The following is a 16935-nucleotide window of genomic DNA, read 5'->3' as shown; positions in this document are numbered from 1 at the left end:
ATGGCTCTTCCTCCTCTGTGTATTTGTCAGCCTCTGTCCTGAGACAGTCTTTCTTAACCACAACAAGATTATAGCCATCTTTGATTGTAGTAACTCCTCTGGGAAGACTCCTATACCTCCTCCAGGGAGTCATTTTCTTCTGATTCATTGTTCTTGCCTTCATTATCACATGATTGTAAAATCACCTACTTGCACATCTCTCTTCCTTAGAGTTGGTGAGCTCTTTGAAGGCAGGGATAATATTTAATGTATTATTATGTCTTTAAGGTATGACATCTAATATGAAGCCACATTTTTTAATAAAAAACTAGGAAAAAATAAGTGTGTTATGGTAAATACTAAAGTATATTCTAAGACACTAAGTGCTAGTGGGCCTTGGAGAAGAAAGGGAAAGATTGGCAGGACAGGAAGGAGATCGACACCCCCACTTCTGCATGCGTGATCTGTGCTTGCGACTACAGTTTGGTGGGATTTTGAAAGTAGGAGTTTTACCTAGTGCTTGTTGGTCCCTAAGTGCCCCTTTGGGGGATGAGATTTCTGATGTGTGTCTTACACTACCATCCACCCCCCAGCCCATGCTGATACTTGGAAACCATGAGCACACACCATATTGGGAAGCCTGAGGAGTCCTGGAGGGGTGAAGGGAGCTTGGTAATGTCAAGAGAAAGTAAGCGGGGCTGTGGCTCGTGATGTCCCAGAAGCATCTGGATGGGTGCATCTGGTTTCTTGAGTCCCTGCTCAGCATTGGGTAGAGAATCTTTGACTGAGGAGAAGTGTTTTTCTTTCTCCTTCCATTCATCCTGCTGAATTTTTCCTCCTTTAACTCTTCTACCTTTCAATGCTTTCTCCTTTGTCATGCAGATACTCAGGGACAAGCCTTAGAGGAATCTAGAATGCCTGCTGTGTTTTTTAAAAACCTCAACACTTATAACTCTGTGCATTCAATTCATCTACCATAAAATGGAGATAATTATATCTCACGGACTTGTGTGCTAATCTAAGTAATGATAATTTGGATAAGGACAAATTTGGTATCACGGCTATTATGAATTTTTTGCTGACCTCAGATATTCTCCTTAGTTTTGAGCAGTGAATTCTCCAAAAAGCTTTCCTTGACTTCTTCTCTTATAGTGTTTGTGGAGGACAGATACTAAGAAGCACTTGCGCGTCCTGCTTTCTACTTTCTTCTGATCTTTTGTTCCATTCTGTGATTTAGTGATACTTTTTAAAAATTTTTATTCATGTTTTTATTTTTATTTTTTGATTGATCCAGGGTCTCACAATGCAGCTCAGACTCATAGTGATCCTCCTGTCTGAGCCTGCCCAGTGCTGGGATTACAGGCATGTGCCACCATGTCTAGTTTCAGGGCCAGCACAGCGTGCCCAGAATTCCAAAGCCAGCACAGCATGTGGTCCTGGAGATCAAATTCGGGTCCTTGTGCTTGCCAAGCAGGTGCTGAGACCATTGCGCCATCTCCTCAGCCCCAATTTGGTGATTTTTTTAGGTTCTCTCTCAAAGCATAGGATCAGTATCCTGTGGTTGTCTCTGGGTACCCTATAAAGTCAGCAGAACATAGAATAACAGGGATCCAAGCATGACTGACTCTGGTCTCATTTTCAGCATGGCTGGAGGACATCTGGCCCCAGCAAGCTGGCTTACTACCATCTGGAGATATGAGTATAAACATGGTCCCTGAGGAGGAGGAGACATAGCTCAGCAGCATAAGCATCTGCCTGGCAAGTGCAAGGTCCTGAGTTTGATCCTTGGTACAAAAAAAAGAAAAGAAAAGACAAAAACACACATATATATTCCTTGCTCAGAAAGCATGTGAAGATCAGTAGCTAGTACTTAAGAACATGTGCTGTTGAACTGCTGCCTGGAATCCCACCCATCAGCTACAAAAGTGCGATCGTTAAGGCAAGTCCCTGTGTGTTAAACATCCACTACATTGAGTTGTCATCTACTCTGTTCTGGAGACTTGCTCTGAGAATCCAACGAACTACAGCCTGTGAAGGGTTGGCAGTGTAAAAGTTTCAAGAGGGAGCATCTGATTCTTGACCCTTTATAGGACTTCTAGAAAATGTGGTTATTCCTGTAGTCAGGGCTAGCAGAAACTCATAAAATATTCTACTGAATACAAATCTTTGTAGGGGAGAGGCTTCAGGTTTATCTCTGATTCTCATATACTCAATTCAGTGTGCTTGCATTCTGCTCTTCATGAAATTCCCACCATATTGGGTGTGACACACAAGGAAGACCTTTAGTGGTTCTTGTCCACTGTGCCTCTGGTGGGCTCACTACTAACGTGGCCAGTGGTTGCTTTTGACAAAGCCACATGGACACTGGCCTGGGTCATTTTGAAAGTAGTGCTTCTGTGTAGAATTAGAACTATAACACTTTATTTAGAAGGTCCAAACCCAGGGTGAAGAGGGGCAAGCCTGGAAGGAGGAAGTGAGTCAAAGAAGGACATCAGGAAAGGAGAAGATATCTGCTACTCTACTGGCCAGGTTTTTACACAGAGCATTGCACGGACTTGTCAGCACCTCAGGGGCATAGTGCTTTGGCACACTGGATTTTTTGGGATGGTTGGTGAGGAAAAACACATACACTTTAAAATAATCACCATGCAGAGAAAAGAGGCTATTTGTCTGCCAGATGCCTTTCCTGTTCCATTTCTCACTGATCCAGCCTATATCCAAAAGGGAGCTCCTGATGTATTTTCTGAACTGCCCAGGTTCCTTAGCCACCAATACTCAGCTTCATACAAGGGTGGAAGTAGGGAGACAGCTGGCATGGGGGCGGGGTGGGCAACCAAGAGAAAGAGGAGGGGAGAGCTGCGGAGGTCTGAGAAACACACTAAGTTTGGGTCCTATACACCAACATCTTTGTCAAAGTTAGGGAAGCTGGGACTTCAGTGGAGTGGAGGGGTGGACATTGCTTGGCTCCTTAGTTCCTTCCTTTGTCTCCATCCACTGAAAATGAATGCATCCTTCTGACAGGTTCCTTGGCTCACACTTCTCATCCAGGAGCTTAATAGTAACAGAATAGTTTCTGCTGCCCCACCTCATTCTGCCCTGGGGACCTGATCTAGCCTTATCCTCTCCAAGATCCTTTATGAGAGGCCTGAATCCTTATTAAGAAACACTATGGATTTTTAGAGTAAAAAAATCTATAGAGAGACTTCAGAAACAGTCTGGGGAGATTATAAAGAAATGCAGGCCAGTTTTCCAAGGAGATTTTATAGAATATTCAATAGCTCTCTCATGTCATAAAAGGCCTATGGAGGTTTCCCTAGCAGAAGCAGGCCCTGAATTATGATTCCCTGATGCCGAGCCCAGCAAAAGGTCACAGCATAACAGATTAGGGCTTGATTCTGCGATTCTTGTAAAAATAGAACCACCTCACTAAAATGCACTGGGGATATTAATTTCCAGGGCTGAAGTTCAATTTAATAGAAAGACAGAAGAGAAAATAGAGCTGTCTTTTCAATCCCAGTGGTCATAATAGAACCCCACCCTGCACCTCTCTGGGTACTGTCTCCTGGCCAACTCCCAGACATTCTGAAATGTGCCTTGTGCTTTGCTTTTGATGATAGCTGGAGCTAGGTAGCTGGAGGGACAGCAATTACCGTCCACAGATGAGGAACCTGAAGTGTTTGGAGGTTAATCTACTCTCCTGGGCACAGAGCAAGGAGGCAGAAGATGTGCCAGCTCACAGTTAGTAAAATTATACTCTCAAGTAGAAGCAGAAAACTGCAATTACCATTACCTTTACAGAAGAAGAAAGATTGCTAGCATGCAGGCCTACTGTGTGCCGGGCCCTGTGTGAGATGCTCAGTAATCACTATGAATGAAGGCAGTTGGTGTACCGACACTTTATTTATTAGGGAACTGAGGCTTGGTGAGTTGAGGTCATTTTTCCTACTAAGTTACATGCCTCTGCAGAGGGTTTCAGCTGAGGAAAGCTGGGGCTGGATGGTCTGATGGTGTGGTTTCTCTCTTCTCATGACCCCATGACATGTGCTGCCTTCTTCACTGGACTGTACCCTTGCCCACATCAGGAGTTCATTCTGGGACTCTGTACAAGGATGTGGAGGGTGTCAAAGCTTGTAGAAGTAGGTGAGTTGATGGAAAGACACATGTCTGCATCTTGTACTATGAATAACCACTACAAAGACAACAATTTGCAATGTACTAAGTATTAAACTGTCCTACTAATCGGTTCTGAAACTGTCTCATTGCTATTTGTTTCTCAATAAAATTAATAAAAAAATTTCTGGAAGATTGGAAGAATCTAAGCTTCCTTCTCTGAGTTTGGCCTGAAAGTTTAATTGGAACTTTCTTTCTTTATCATAAAGGTTGGTGAACTAGTCTCTGAGCAGGCAGGTGGATCAAAAATAAATTTGTCTACTGGGTCCAATATGCATAACTCACTTTACACCTATTGTCTTTTCCCAGTCTTCCACCCTTCTTTCAACAAACATGCACAGGTACAGCCTAAATGCTAAGCCTGGAAAATGAAGAAATAAATATGGTAGAATGTCTACTTTCTGGACATTTTACCTCCTTTTAGTTAGGTCATTTTCTGAAAAGAGAATATTTTCTCCTTTCCTGAAGCAGTTCCCTCTAGCAAGTTGGTCCTGGCTCTTCTCCATTTCCTGTCCTCCTCTTCAGGCCTAGGTAGGGCTCACCTGAAGTCCACACAAGACCCACAGTCAAGGCTATTCTCCTCTCTGCTCTACTCCTCCTCTAGAAGGAGCACCAAATGCCTGGTCCTGCGCAGAACCTCTCTGTGGGTGACATCTGCTGAAGTGCCCTGGACCCTCATGTTGGCAAAAGACCTTTACCATGTGGGACAACAGGTCTGGCCTTCCAGCTGGGCTCCACCCCTGGCTGGTAACCACTGCTGACTAACAATCTGGAGGACATTATCTTTGCCCATCAGACACTGCTGGGATGTTAGGGATGGCAAAATTGCCAGGGCCTTTCCATCTCTCCCTGGCTGATCTTCACATAACTGTCCTCAAGCTCCTGTTCCCACTTCTCATGACCTCATGACATGCGCTGCCTTCTTCACTGGACTGGACCCTTGCCCACATCAGGAGTTCTTTCTGGGACTCTGTACAAGGATGTGGAGGGTGTCAGGGCTTGTAGAAGTAGGTAAGTTCCCTACTGTGGGTCTTGTGTGGGCTTCAGGTGAGCCCTACCTAGACCTGAAGAGGAGGGCAGGAAATGGAGAAGAGCCAGGACCAACTTGCTAGAGGCTACTGCTTCAGGAAAGGAGAAAATATTCTCTTTTCAGAAAATGACCTAACTAAAAGGAGATAAAATGCCCAGAAAGTAGACATTCTACCATATTTATTTCTTCATTTTCCAGGCTTAGCATGTAGGCTATACATGTGCATGTTTGTTGAAGGGAGGGTGGAAGACTGGGGAAAGACAATAGGTGTAAAGTGAGTTATGCACATTGGACCCTAGAAGGTCAGAGGAAGGAGGGAATGGGGGAAGCTTGTGTGGGAAGTTTTGTGCGGAGCAGTGAAACTGGTGCCGGGGATGCTGATGCTGTGATGCTCTGCCAAAATTTGCTCTAGGACTTGGGCGCTCACATTCCCATCTGCTGGGTAGTCTATCGGTAGCAGACTATTCTCAGTCCTTCCCAAGATTTGTTCTCCTTTGACCAGTGTCAAGCCCTTTCTCAAGGGACACCACAGGGACTCCATGGTGAGAGGAATAAAGACCAGCCTTCTTGTTTCCATCCATCTCTAGAGCCTTCTGGGGTTTTACAGGCTGATATGCTCCTGAGAGAAAAGGTAAAAGTGGAGAGCAGCAAGAAATAGGAGAAGAGTAATGCGGAGGGGCACGCCAGAAGCAGAGGGGATGCCTTCAGGTAGAGCCAAGAGTTACTTGGGATGACAGTGTTGGGTGTAGCAGAAAGGCAGCTGGGAAGGATTTGGGCTATATAGACTCTAATCCTAGCTCTGATGCTGACTCTCTCTGAGATTTTGGGCCAGATACTTCATGTTCCCCTCATTTTATAAACCAGCCCTCCCATGAGGCCTTGCTGAATGAAGACTGATAACTGCTTATCACCAGAAACCATGTCTTTGCTTGAAGAGGGCAGAGCCCAAGCACCTCCTGTGAAGTTGGCCCTTGCTCAGCCTCTTCCCTCTCTCCTCTCTGAGGGCCTGGCTCTGGCTCCACAGGAAGAGCTAGTTCGAGGCTCCTCCACTCGGACCCCCCATGAGCCACCACCTCCGTGCTCTTTGGATTTTCCAACAGCATATAAGTGACGTTTTCCTAGCTCTTACATGTTCAACCTGTGCCTGACACAGCCCATCATATCATAACTGATGGCATTACCCAGCACATGCAGACACTCAGAGGTTCTGATGGAATCAAGGGAGGTACTAATGAAAGAACCTGAATGAAAGCAGCCCTGAAATAAGTAGTAGCTCTTATTTTCTGCCACCCCTGCTGCCTAGCTTGTGCCGACCACCTCCTGGCCCCTCTGCTGGCAGTGTGAGACCATTCCACCACTGTCAGGATGTGGTGATTCTAGTGAGCTAGTGAGGACATCATCTGCCTTGGTGCCAGCCACTGGGTCATAATCCTGGGCTGTACCGACAGACAGAGGCTGAGGTTTGACTGTGCTCTGTGATGTTTGCTGCTGCAGCCTGCACCACTAAAAAGAGTCTTGGTAATCTTCCTCCTGGCTCTTTCCTCTCCCTAGAGTGAGCAGATTTAATTGCATTTGATCATCTTTTACAAGGACCTTGATGCCATCCTACTTTTCTTTTCAACTTCTGGATGCTGTAAGGCTGTATTCCTGTGTGTGTCACCCACACCCAGTAGGTGTGAAATGGTTGCACATGTGAGTCTGAACCTGGGAGTGGGGCGTAGTTCAATGGCATTATGCTGACAGTGTCACAGCTTCTATACTTGTGCACAATGTAGAATCTATTTCCTGCTTGCAGCCTGTCTGCAAGTTACTTTTCTATGCCAAAACAGCAGAGAGTATCCACCCACTTCCTATTACACAGAGTGACCGTGACACAGAGGTGGTCATGGGAACAAAGGGCTTGAATTACAGCAGCTAGCTCAAAAAGTTCATTGTGCATTACAAGTCCCTGGGCATTGTATTAAAATGCAGTGGCTCTGATTTGGTGAATCAGAAGCTGGGACAGAGTGCTTACATCACTTCAGGTCATGGCTGCACTGGTAGAACTACTGGGATAGAAGAATGAATTCAAGTTAGACAAGTACCGAGCCCCATATGGCAGGAGAAGTGCCTTTCTCAGGTAATATTTAATCAGCTACTGTTGAGTATAAGCTTCTCTAATGATGCAGATGACAACACTTCAGCAAGGAGTGTGTCCTGTTTTGTCCAGGTTCCTGGTTGGTGTTGATCCGCTTGTGCCAGTTTTTGGTTTTGCTTCATTCTTTTTAGTGTCATCCTTTTTCCTCAGAAGTGTCTGCTGTGTTGGGTGATAAAAATTACTGCTGTGTTATGACACAGATCTAGAATGTGCCTGTAAAGCCCCGCATGTTCAGAGGTGGGGTTGTTGGAGGGCAGTTGGATCCAAAGGCTCTGATGCTCGCAGATGATTTGCCCACTGACCAGTCCATGGCAGACTTGCTTCTAGGAGACCTCAGGCCAGTCACTAAGGTCTTGAGCTGGAAGGGTGCCATTCTCTCACTCCTCCCTTCCGTCTCTGCTTCCTGAGTGGCAGGACATGAGTGGCTCTCCTCCACCAGGCCCCTCTGCCATCCTGTGACTGCCTTGGAGCTGGCAATAGGCTGGAACCATGAGCCCAAGTAGACCTATCCTCCTTGAAGTGAGTTGTTGGGAGAGGTACAAAGACAATTGCCCTGCTGTAAAGTAGACATTGAAAGGCTTTGTAAAGGCGAGTATAAGCTCTGAAGATGAGTGCAGGGTCCAAAGTCCTGAGTCTGAGGGACAGGAATGAGTAAAGAGGGCTGTGCTCAATTTTCAGTGTCCCCAGCCCAGGAGCCAAATCAGGAAGGTTAAAAGCCCCCGATCTCACTGAGCTGCTGTGACAAAAATGATTCAAGAAGGCCATAGGCATGTTTCCAGAAGCATAACAATCTTATTAAAGTCGTGGTTTACTCTCAATAAATTTAAATCTGCTTATATCCAACTTGCTGCATATGGCCACAGAAAAGCTCCACTTTTTCTAATCTCAACAGTTTGTCTTTCTTGTTCAACATTCAGATTTTATTTCCACAAACACAGAAGTGCATTCTGCATTTGAGGATGTCATTTAAGGCCAAGAAAACTCCAATAAAAAAGCATTTATCAGCAGTAAAGTTTGTTTGAGGATTACCCACTGCGAATAAAGCCAAGCTCCCCTTTTAAACTGAAGCATGCTATTTTGGGAATATGACCCCTTTCATGAATAAATGACATGGTGACATTTACAGATAAAGCAAGATTTAACTGCTATGAAAGGAGGTGACAAATGTCAGAATGTCAATAATGATCCGTGAACATAATGGTTTCTTGCCTGAGCACTGAACAGATACATAATATAACTGCTGCCTGCCAGCGTTCTGTGGAGAATGAGCCCTGCTCTATGGGAAAAGACGAGAAGGTTCCCAACACTGCGAGAGCTGGGAGCTCAGTGGTTTAATATCCAGAACTACAGGACAGGAATGGACAGGACAGGACAGGACTAGATAGGACAGGAGGCTCTGAGGTGCTAACTGATAGACTTAGCTGTGCCCTTACACTGCCCACATTGTGACCAGAGCCCAGGTTTCCATTCCGGGTGTTCCTTTTTTTCCCATGCAATACCTCATCTTCCATTATCCCAGAGGGCCAGGCCCTGTGAGGTCTTCAAACCACCTGTGGTCAGGGTCCTTGTCTCACGGTGAGCCCTTCCCACTCTGAGTTCCTGAAGTGGGGCCCTTTGGGGTCAGGAATTGTCAACAACTGTCCTGCAAGTAACAGCACAGTTTGTTCCACAATTCTTGGCATAGATGTGATTTTCTTGACAGATACCATAGTCTTGTCCCCTGCAGCCCCTCTGTGGTCCAAAGCCTTCCCAGTCTGGAAGTAGGAGGCTCCATCTAAGTGGTAGGACTCTGTTCATGGAGTGGAGCACCTTGTCCAGGTGTTCTCTGCATGACCGAGGGGGAGTGGCAGGACACTGAGCGGTAGTCAAGTCAGAAGAGCAGCTCTGCCTTGGCTCCTGCCTTGGCCGTTCTGAGAGTTCAGGGCCCAGGAAGTAGCTCAGGGATTCAGACCGGGAATCCTGCACCTTCGCAGTTCTGAGACAACCAGGAGCTTGACTGATTTTTTTCCCCCAACACTAATTCACTTTAGAAGCTGACAAGATTTCAACTCCAGGCAGGAGACTCGTGATGCTGTCATGAAGTACATGCGGAAGAGAAGTGCAAGGAAAATGCTTTTCACTGGAAGTCAGTTTCACTTGGAAGTTTCTGTGTGCTTGAAAGTTTCTTTGAAAACTCAGTGATAATTAAGATGTCAGGAGCAGGAGTATCTTTGCTGCTGCCTCCCTGCTGCCAGGCCTTGTCGGCTCTGACAGGCCTCCTCCTTGAGCCTCTGCACAGAGCAGGGAAGAGAGAGGACAAGGGACATTGGAGGGTGGTGGGAGACAAAGACTTCTCCCTGAAGCCTGGGCCTGCAGAGCTTGGTGTGCTCCTGCTGCCAGACTGCAGTCTCTTCAGGCCTTTTTTCTCCCTCTGTGTTTCGCAGATTGCAGACAAATATGCGACTGAAAAATCACAAGCACACAAAGCTGCTCAGTAACCCTGGGGTGGCTGCAGAATGTGTCTTTGAGAGTTTTTGTTGGCACAAGCAAGTGTGCACAGGAGAGGAGGAAAGGGGTGTTGAGAGAGGGCGTAAAGCTGCACTGCTTGGGGGCAGGGCAGAAGCCTGGGGCGAGAGCCTTGAGGTGTTTTGCTCTGTGTATAGCATTATGGACAGCAAGATGTGGGACTGCTGACTTGGGGAGCAAAAAAGAGGGGAGCACTCCAGTAAACTGTCCCACCTGTGCCCTCCTGATAGGAGAGAGGACAGGGACAGGGGAAAGCACTGCTGTTATTCTGTGGAACTAATCATGCTTTGAGAACTGCCCATTTTAAAAGCTATGTGCACTTAGGTTAGAATGGGCACTTGGAAGGCAAGTCGAGGTTCAGCCCAGAGCATGTGTGTTGGCAGCTTAGCATCTTTCCCTCTCTGTTCTTTTACTCCTGGGGATTTTTGTGTGTCTGGGCCATAGGACTGCAGGCTTCTGGAGGACAGACTGCTGAGAACTCAGACCATGTTCCTGGAGACAGTGTCAAGCTTGATCCCCCTCCCAAGCAGGGAACAACAACCGGGCTCACATTTCCATCCCCGAATCTTGTACTCTAGAAGGACTTTGGCCTTCTTGCTCCAGGAGCCGGGGCCTACGCTTGAGATTTCCTGGCAGCCACGTCCTTGGCTTCAGCCTGCAGATTTGCTCTTTGTTCTGGCTGGTCCAGATCCATTCTGTGGGTGTTCTTCCCACTCAGCTCCCAGGAGTTGTCAGCACCAGAGAGTTCTATGGCAGCTGCTGCGCGGATGGTGTCCCTGACTGTCCTAAAACCATGGCCCAAGAAGGCTGCAGAAGAGGAGGGTGTTTCCCAGGGCTTTGTCCTTGTGCAGTGTGAGGGTTGTGAGGCTCCAGATAGTGTGGGAGAACTTAGGGTGAAGCAAAAGCTCAGGAAGAGCTTCCTCCAGAAGCAGTTGTGGCTTGTGTCTGTGTGCTTGTAACATGTGTGCACATGTGTGCACACCTATGTGCCTGCCCCTGTGTGTAATCTGCATATAGACGGCTCTGCATTAAAACACTGCTGGACAGGACACGAGAGTTAGTAGTTAATATATAAATGCAGAAGAAAACACTGAAGTATAACTTGGGCAATCCCAGTGTAAAGTATTTTCCTAACTACTACCACAAGAAAATAAGTTAAATGAGAGAAAGAACATAATATCTGTTTTCCTTTTGACCCATCTGTTGGCTTGCCATAGATCTATTTCCTGTCTCATACCCTGTCCTGGGCACCCACGTTCAGAGCCCCAGACTCGAGCGGCCTGAGCAGGCCCGGGGCTCACTTTGGCCCAGCAGTCCTGGCTAAGCCTCAGCATTATTCAACTCTAGAGTTTGAACTGCTCTCTCTGACTTTTAGACTTCCAGGGTGAAGGGCACAATGCCAGTCTTTGGGTGTGGCGCTTCTGTGAATGAGCACAACACAGTTGGGGAGCAATAAACATGAGCACATAACAGAGCGGTGCGTAGCAGTGGGGTCTCAAAGGCTGGGGCTTCTTCATTTCCCACAGTTTTATGACTCTATACCTTTAAATATTCATTTCCACTGCACTACATGAGGACATAAAGCCAGAGTGCTCTTGCACACGTCCTGGTGGGAGCGATCCTGCAATCCCAAAGGCAGCTGCCTCAGCAGAGCTAAGGAGAGTCTCCTCCTCCACTATAGACCAATCGAGCTGGCCTAGCACCTTCATCCTTGCTGAGTGTGAGCCACCGAAAGTGTTCCCAGTGTCCTCTGATGAGGGTCTCCATTTTTTTCTTCAACCATCAGATCTTAGTAATAGTTTGGGTTCTATATCTTTGAGTAGCACCCATGCTGACTAGGTAAGGTCCTCAGCCCATGCCACCTTGGGTCAGCCTCTGCCCCTGAAGTACATGGGGCACTCGGTAAGCATTTGCTGACTCAGCACATGATTCCCACCCCTCTCAAGGCTGGCTTTTCAGGGACTGTGGTTTTCACACATAAATACCATCAGGTTGTACATGAAACACGCATGAGTGAGGAAGCCATGCTTCAGGGTGGAGGGGCCAAATTACTTGTTCACTTCCTCAGTGACTTTCAGTGTCCAGAGCCTGGCTCCCTGGCTGGAGGTAAGGCCCAAGGAGAGAGGCCTCAAGACACCCTCTTCACGCCACACTGCTCAGACCAGGCAAGGTGCATGAGCTTTATCTGTGGCTAAGGTCCCTCTGAGCCCAGGGACATCAGCTCTTGGGTGGCTGTAAACAGATGAATAACTACAAGTCCGATCTAGTAGTAGGACCCTGAACACCCTGTAGACCCTTCTCTAAAAAATACAGAAACAAAAACGAAAACCCCAAATTATTTCAGTTCTGTACCAAATCACTGTTTTAAGGCAAGGATAATGTATAGAGTTATCAGGATGCTTCTATGGGAACTACAGCAAACAGTGAACTGAATCCTCTTATGACTCTGTTTGACTTTCTTAGAATGACATCCATGCATAGTTCATCCTAGGTCAAGCCAGTGAAAGGTAGTCAATGGGTGGAGAAGGAGGCTTTGATACAGACTGTTGACATATGTTATTGTAACCCAAATGGTAGAATGCCTGCCACTCTGAGCACTTTGTAGGGATTCACCTTCTCCTGTGGATATACCTTTTCCTTACAGGAGCTGCATACAACGCACTACGCAAATTGTCCTCCTCTGTGCTGCTCCAAATTTGATTGTTACAATAGTAATGACATGGGCCAGACATATGAACATGCTCAAGGCTCCATCTATGGGCATGTCCATAAGCCTGAAGCATCCTGCTAAAGCCACTAAAGTCACTTTGGCCCCTCCGTCTCTTTTTGTCTCTCAACCTTTGACTTCAAGAAATCACTTCTCTTTCCCCTTCCATCTAGGTGCACTTCGGGTGTCTGTATCAATACAAATTGTATGAACACGGCTCCCAGATCACAGGTTCAAGGCTCTTCCCCACCTACCACTGACCTTGGTCCTTACACCATCCCTACGAGACATGGCTAGCATCTATGATGCCCATTTTGAGGTACCTACAAATGAAATTCCAGAGAAGTAAAGTGACTTCTTCAGAACCATCCCAACTGGAGACGGGTCTGCCACCAGAGCTCAGCAGCTCTGGATTCCGAGATGCTGCCTGCCATCTGTGCTGCTCAGCACGCTGCCAACTTCACCCAAGGGCTGTTTTCCTGAAGGAATGCCAGGTTCTTCCCATTGATGCTTATTTTTAAGTTCTTTCAATCTGATTCTTGTGAACATCTGAAGGAAGCACTGGTTTTATGGGGAAACGATCTCCTTTCCAGCCTCTTCTCTCCATCTCTGAGTGCTAGTCTGATGCCCTATTAGCACTGAGAATAAGATTCTTTACATGCCTTCTTCCTAACTTTGCCTCTCTATGTGTTTCTTGAGAAAACTGGAAATATGCAAACTTGGCCAGAGAGAGTGTGGGAGCTGTTTTACTGGGCTCCTTTGGGGGAAATAGATTCTGCACGATGGCATGGGTGAATGCATCAATGCAAGGGGCCTTATAAGCATTAAATTACAGTTTTAGAACAAAAACAATGATATAAGTCAAAAGATGGTGAGGTAAGGACATTTGTCTTTGGGGCTCCCTGCCACTTTGTTCTAGTAATTCTCCTAAAGCTTCTTATGTCCCACCTTAAAAAGAGTTATACTTTTCCTCTCCAGTTGTTCTCAGAAAAGACACAAGACTCACCTACTCTGTTATAAATGATTGATGCTAATTTTCTGGGGAATGGGAGAGAAGCAAAGCCTAAAGAAAGGCAGAAAGCTCTGGTGCCAGGATCCCTGATACTGGCCAGCACATGGGCCAAGAACTAGCCCAGCAGAAAGGATCTCAGATACGGGGTCCCTGTCTGGGGCAGCAGTGGTGAACCCACAGCACACGTGTAACAGCAGGCTTTTTGTATCACTGACAGTTCTAAAGAGTTCGCCACCACTGGCTTGGGGATGCTGTCCTTGGGGGCTACATAAAGTGTGCTCTTCTGCTGTGGCTAGGGTCTGCTGCTGCAGCAAGATTCAAGATGCTGCAGCACAGTGGCAGGAAGTTGAGTTTGTGACATAGATCTAGGCAGAGCACAATCCCTTTCTGGAGCCAACTGAATTAATTGGGAAGGGAGAGAGCCCCAGTGACTTCTGCTCTGACAAGCCCTTGGTTTCTTTGAGCTCTGGTGACAGGCAGCCAAACTTCAAAGGCCCTTGTGTCCTTTTCCTTTTACCCTGTCTGTCAAGAGAGGCTGCTGAAGGGTGGATACTGGGGCTGAAGGGAGAGCAGCCAGGGAGCATATCTCCCTGCCCTCTGTCCTTCCTTCTCTGCCAGCAGCCACCTCAAGATCAGCTACACACCCTGCAGCTGCAGACCCCCAACCTCTCACACCAGGGAGACAGCTGACGCCTCTAAATTTAGCAGGAGGACTGAGAGGAGGTCAGCATGTCCAGGGTGAGGGCTGAAGGTGGAAATAGAACAAGAGAGACAGTGGGCAAGTGGGGGAGGGAGGGAAGGAGAGAGGGAGAGAGGGTGAGAGAGAGAGAGAGAGAGAGAGAGAGAGAGAGAGAGAGAGAGAGAGAGAGAACTTGATCAGAAGTATCTGTTTTAGACAGAGAATATGGAAGAGTTTGCAGAACTGTGGGGTGTGACTTTCTCACCCAGGACCAAGGAGCATTGCTAATGTGTGCTAACAGAGCAGCCAGTTTGCATTTGTGAGGAGGCTGAGCTGCGGCTCTCTGATAGTGCTGCAGCAATGTGCTACAGCAGCTCAAGCGCTGTCACTGAAAGCAACCAATGGGAGTGCTGTCCTGCAGAAGGCAGGCAGTGGAACTGTGCATATTAAGCCCTTGTTATGAGCCCTGACTGGAATTTGCCTGTTCCCTTATTTAGCTCATCCATGTCTTGCAAAAGTTTAGTGTGATAGTTTGCAGCATAATTTCTCTTTCGAATTATTCTGAAGTTTCACGATCAATTTTAAGGGACCATCCAGGACATGTTGAGGTCTGTCTGATCCTGACTCCCCTTCTTTCCACTCCTGAAATATGTGAAATTGAATATGACCTGAAACTCTCTCAACATTGTCCCCCCAGGATGCTGGTCTATGGTGCTAACCTCTTCCTTTAAGAAAATTTCATTTTCACGTTTTTTAAATGAGCATGACAGTAATCACTGGTGATTCTGCTTACACTCTTTTGTAATAGAGCAAATGACTTGTTTATTTTTTATTTTTGTACTTTAGTACAGGGTCTACAGTCTCACTACACACATCAGATTCATAGTAATTCTCCTGTTTTTCAGCCTCCCAAGTGCTGGGATTATAGGCATGTGCCACCACGCCCAGTCTCAATCGCCATCTCAGCATGCCTTGGGATGGGGCTGCCATGGCTGCATCTGCCTAAGCAGGCTTTTTAATCCTCTGAGCTATCTGGCTGGCCCTCAAGCAACTTGTTTTGATGGTGGCTCAGATGAGTCTTGATAAGCTTAGACCAGCTGAACAGGGCCCAACTCTGGGCGAAAGCCCTGTGTGGTTGTCACAGCTGTAACAACTTCATGTCTTTGGTTAGCAGGGCAAACTCTCACGCACTTTCTCCAGTGAGAAGGTCTCTGCAAGAAAAGTATTTGGGAAGAAACACATCCTGACCAGATAAGAGCAACACATTCAGTGAGGCACAGCAGCAACAAAGAAACAATCTTCAAATTTTCCAATTATCAAGGAAGCTTTTATTTTTTAAATGGCTAAATGACAAGATGCACAAGAGTACTCCGAAGTGTATTTACTTATGATTGTGCTATTATCACCTGTTGCTAGGCAATGAAGCATTTCCGCAGTTGTCAGTGAAAGGACTAACACGGCAGGCAGGGCGCAGGTCTGCTCTACAGTCTGGATGGAGGGCTGGTGCTGGGAGGTGTGCTCGGTTGGCCGCTGCTAACTAGCAGCCTGCTACTACTTCCTGGGTGGCTTTGTGACGAATAGTAAGACAAAGACACGTGCTAAAAGGAGCTCACGTTCTTTAAAGCTACTCTCTCTCTCTCTTTTTTTTTTCAAATTTTATTTTGGTTACAGATTGGTTATGTTAGGTTAAGCAAAAGGCATTGTTAAAACCAATTTTACCAGTTTCTTATCACTTTCTTGTAGCTCTCAGGAAATTTTATTTTCAGAAAAATTTAAATTATTCATGTGTTTTTTTTTTTTTTTTTTTTTGTAGAACTGAGGATTGAACTCAGGCCCTTGTGCTTACTAGGCAAGCACTTATTCTACTGAGCTACTCTCTCAACGAAGGGAAAAATAGGACACATCTCTAGTGTGTGTGTGTACGTGTGTTTGGAGGAAGAGGTGCAAGGGAAAGGCAAGGTCCTAGACAGTGAACAAAGAAAGTGTGAAGACACTGCGCCCTTTCAGCTGCACCCCACCAACCATATGTGACACCTATAGGTACTAGAACCCATCCACCCTCCATCCCGGCATTGTTCTTTCTCCTCAGTCCACATGACCATTGCTACTATCCCCACTGTCCAGAAATGGCCAAGAAGGTGGGGTGTGTGCTCTCTCCCAGGCCATGTTCTGCTTCTCCAGCCTCCCTGGGTAGGTGGAGGTGCTACTTTCTAGAATGCTGGGGAGCACAGGATGCCCCACTCAGCGCACAGGCGCCTCTGTGTGAGCAGTACAGGCCTATTTGTTGTACAAGACATGACTGCTGCATTATGAAACACAGCTCGTTCCCAGCTAACACGCGTTGCTTCCCCTGCAGCTCTTTTCATGTTAAGTCTGTCTCTCCTGGTGCTATCTGATGGTTTCCTAGGAGATGCCCTCCCCGGCCAAGCTCTCACTGATGTTGGAGTTGGATATTATCTATATACACTAAATATCTGTTTTGTTCACTCAGGGTTGCTCTACTTTTTCCTCCCTGGGTGTGTGGCTAGCTTCTCATGAGGGTCCCTAATGTGTGGGGAGAGGAAAGCTGAATGGATCTGCCTCTGCACATCCTCTACTATTCCAGACTTGTGCCCCCGCCTTTGCAGCTGGGTTGTCCTCACTGTTAACTTCCTATTTCAAGCCAATATAAAGACTTTGGGTACCAGTGAATTTTCCAAATTGGGACAAATGTGGG

The sequence above is a fragment of the Octodon degus genome, unplaced genomic scaffold (genome assembly GCF_000260255.1).
Source record: "Octodon degus isolate 3935 unplaced genomic scaffold, OctDeg1.0 scaffold00019, whole genome shotgun sequence".
Lineage (NCBI taxonomy): Eukaryota > Metazoa > Chordata > Mammalia > Rodentia > Octodontidae > Octodon > Octodon degus.
This window is presented reverse-complemented; position numbering follows the sequence as displayed.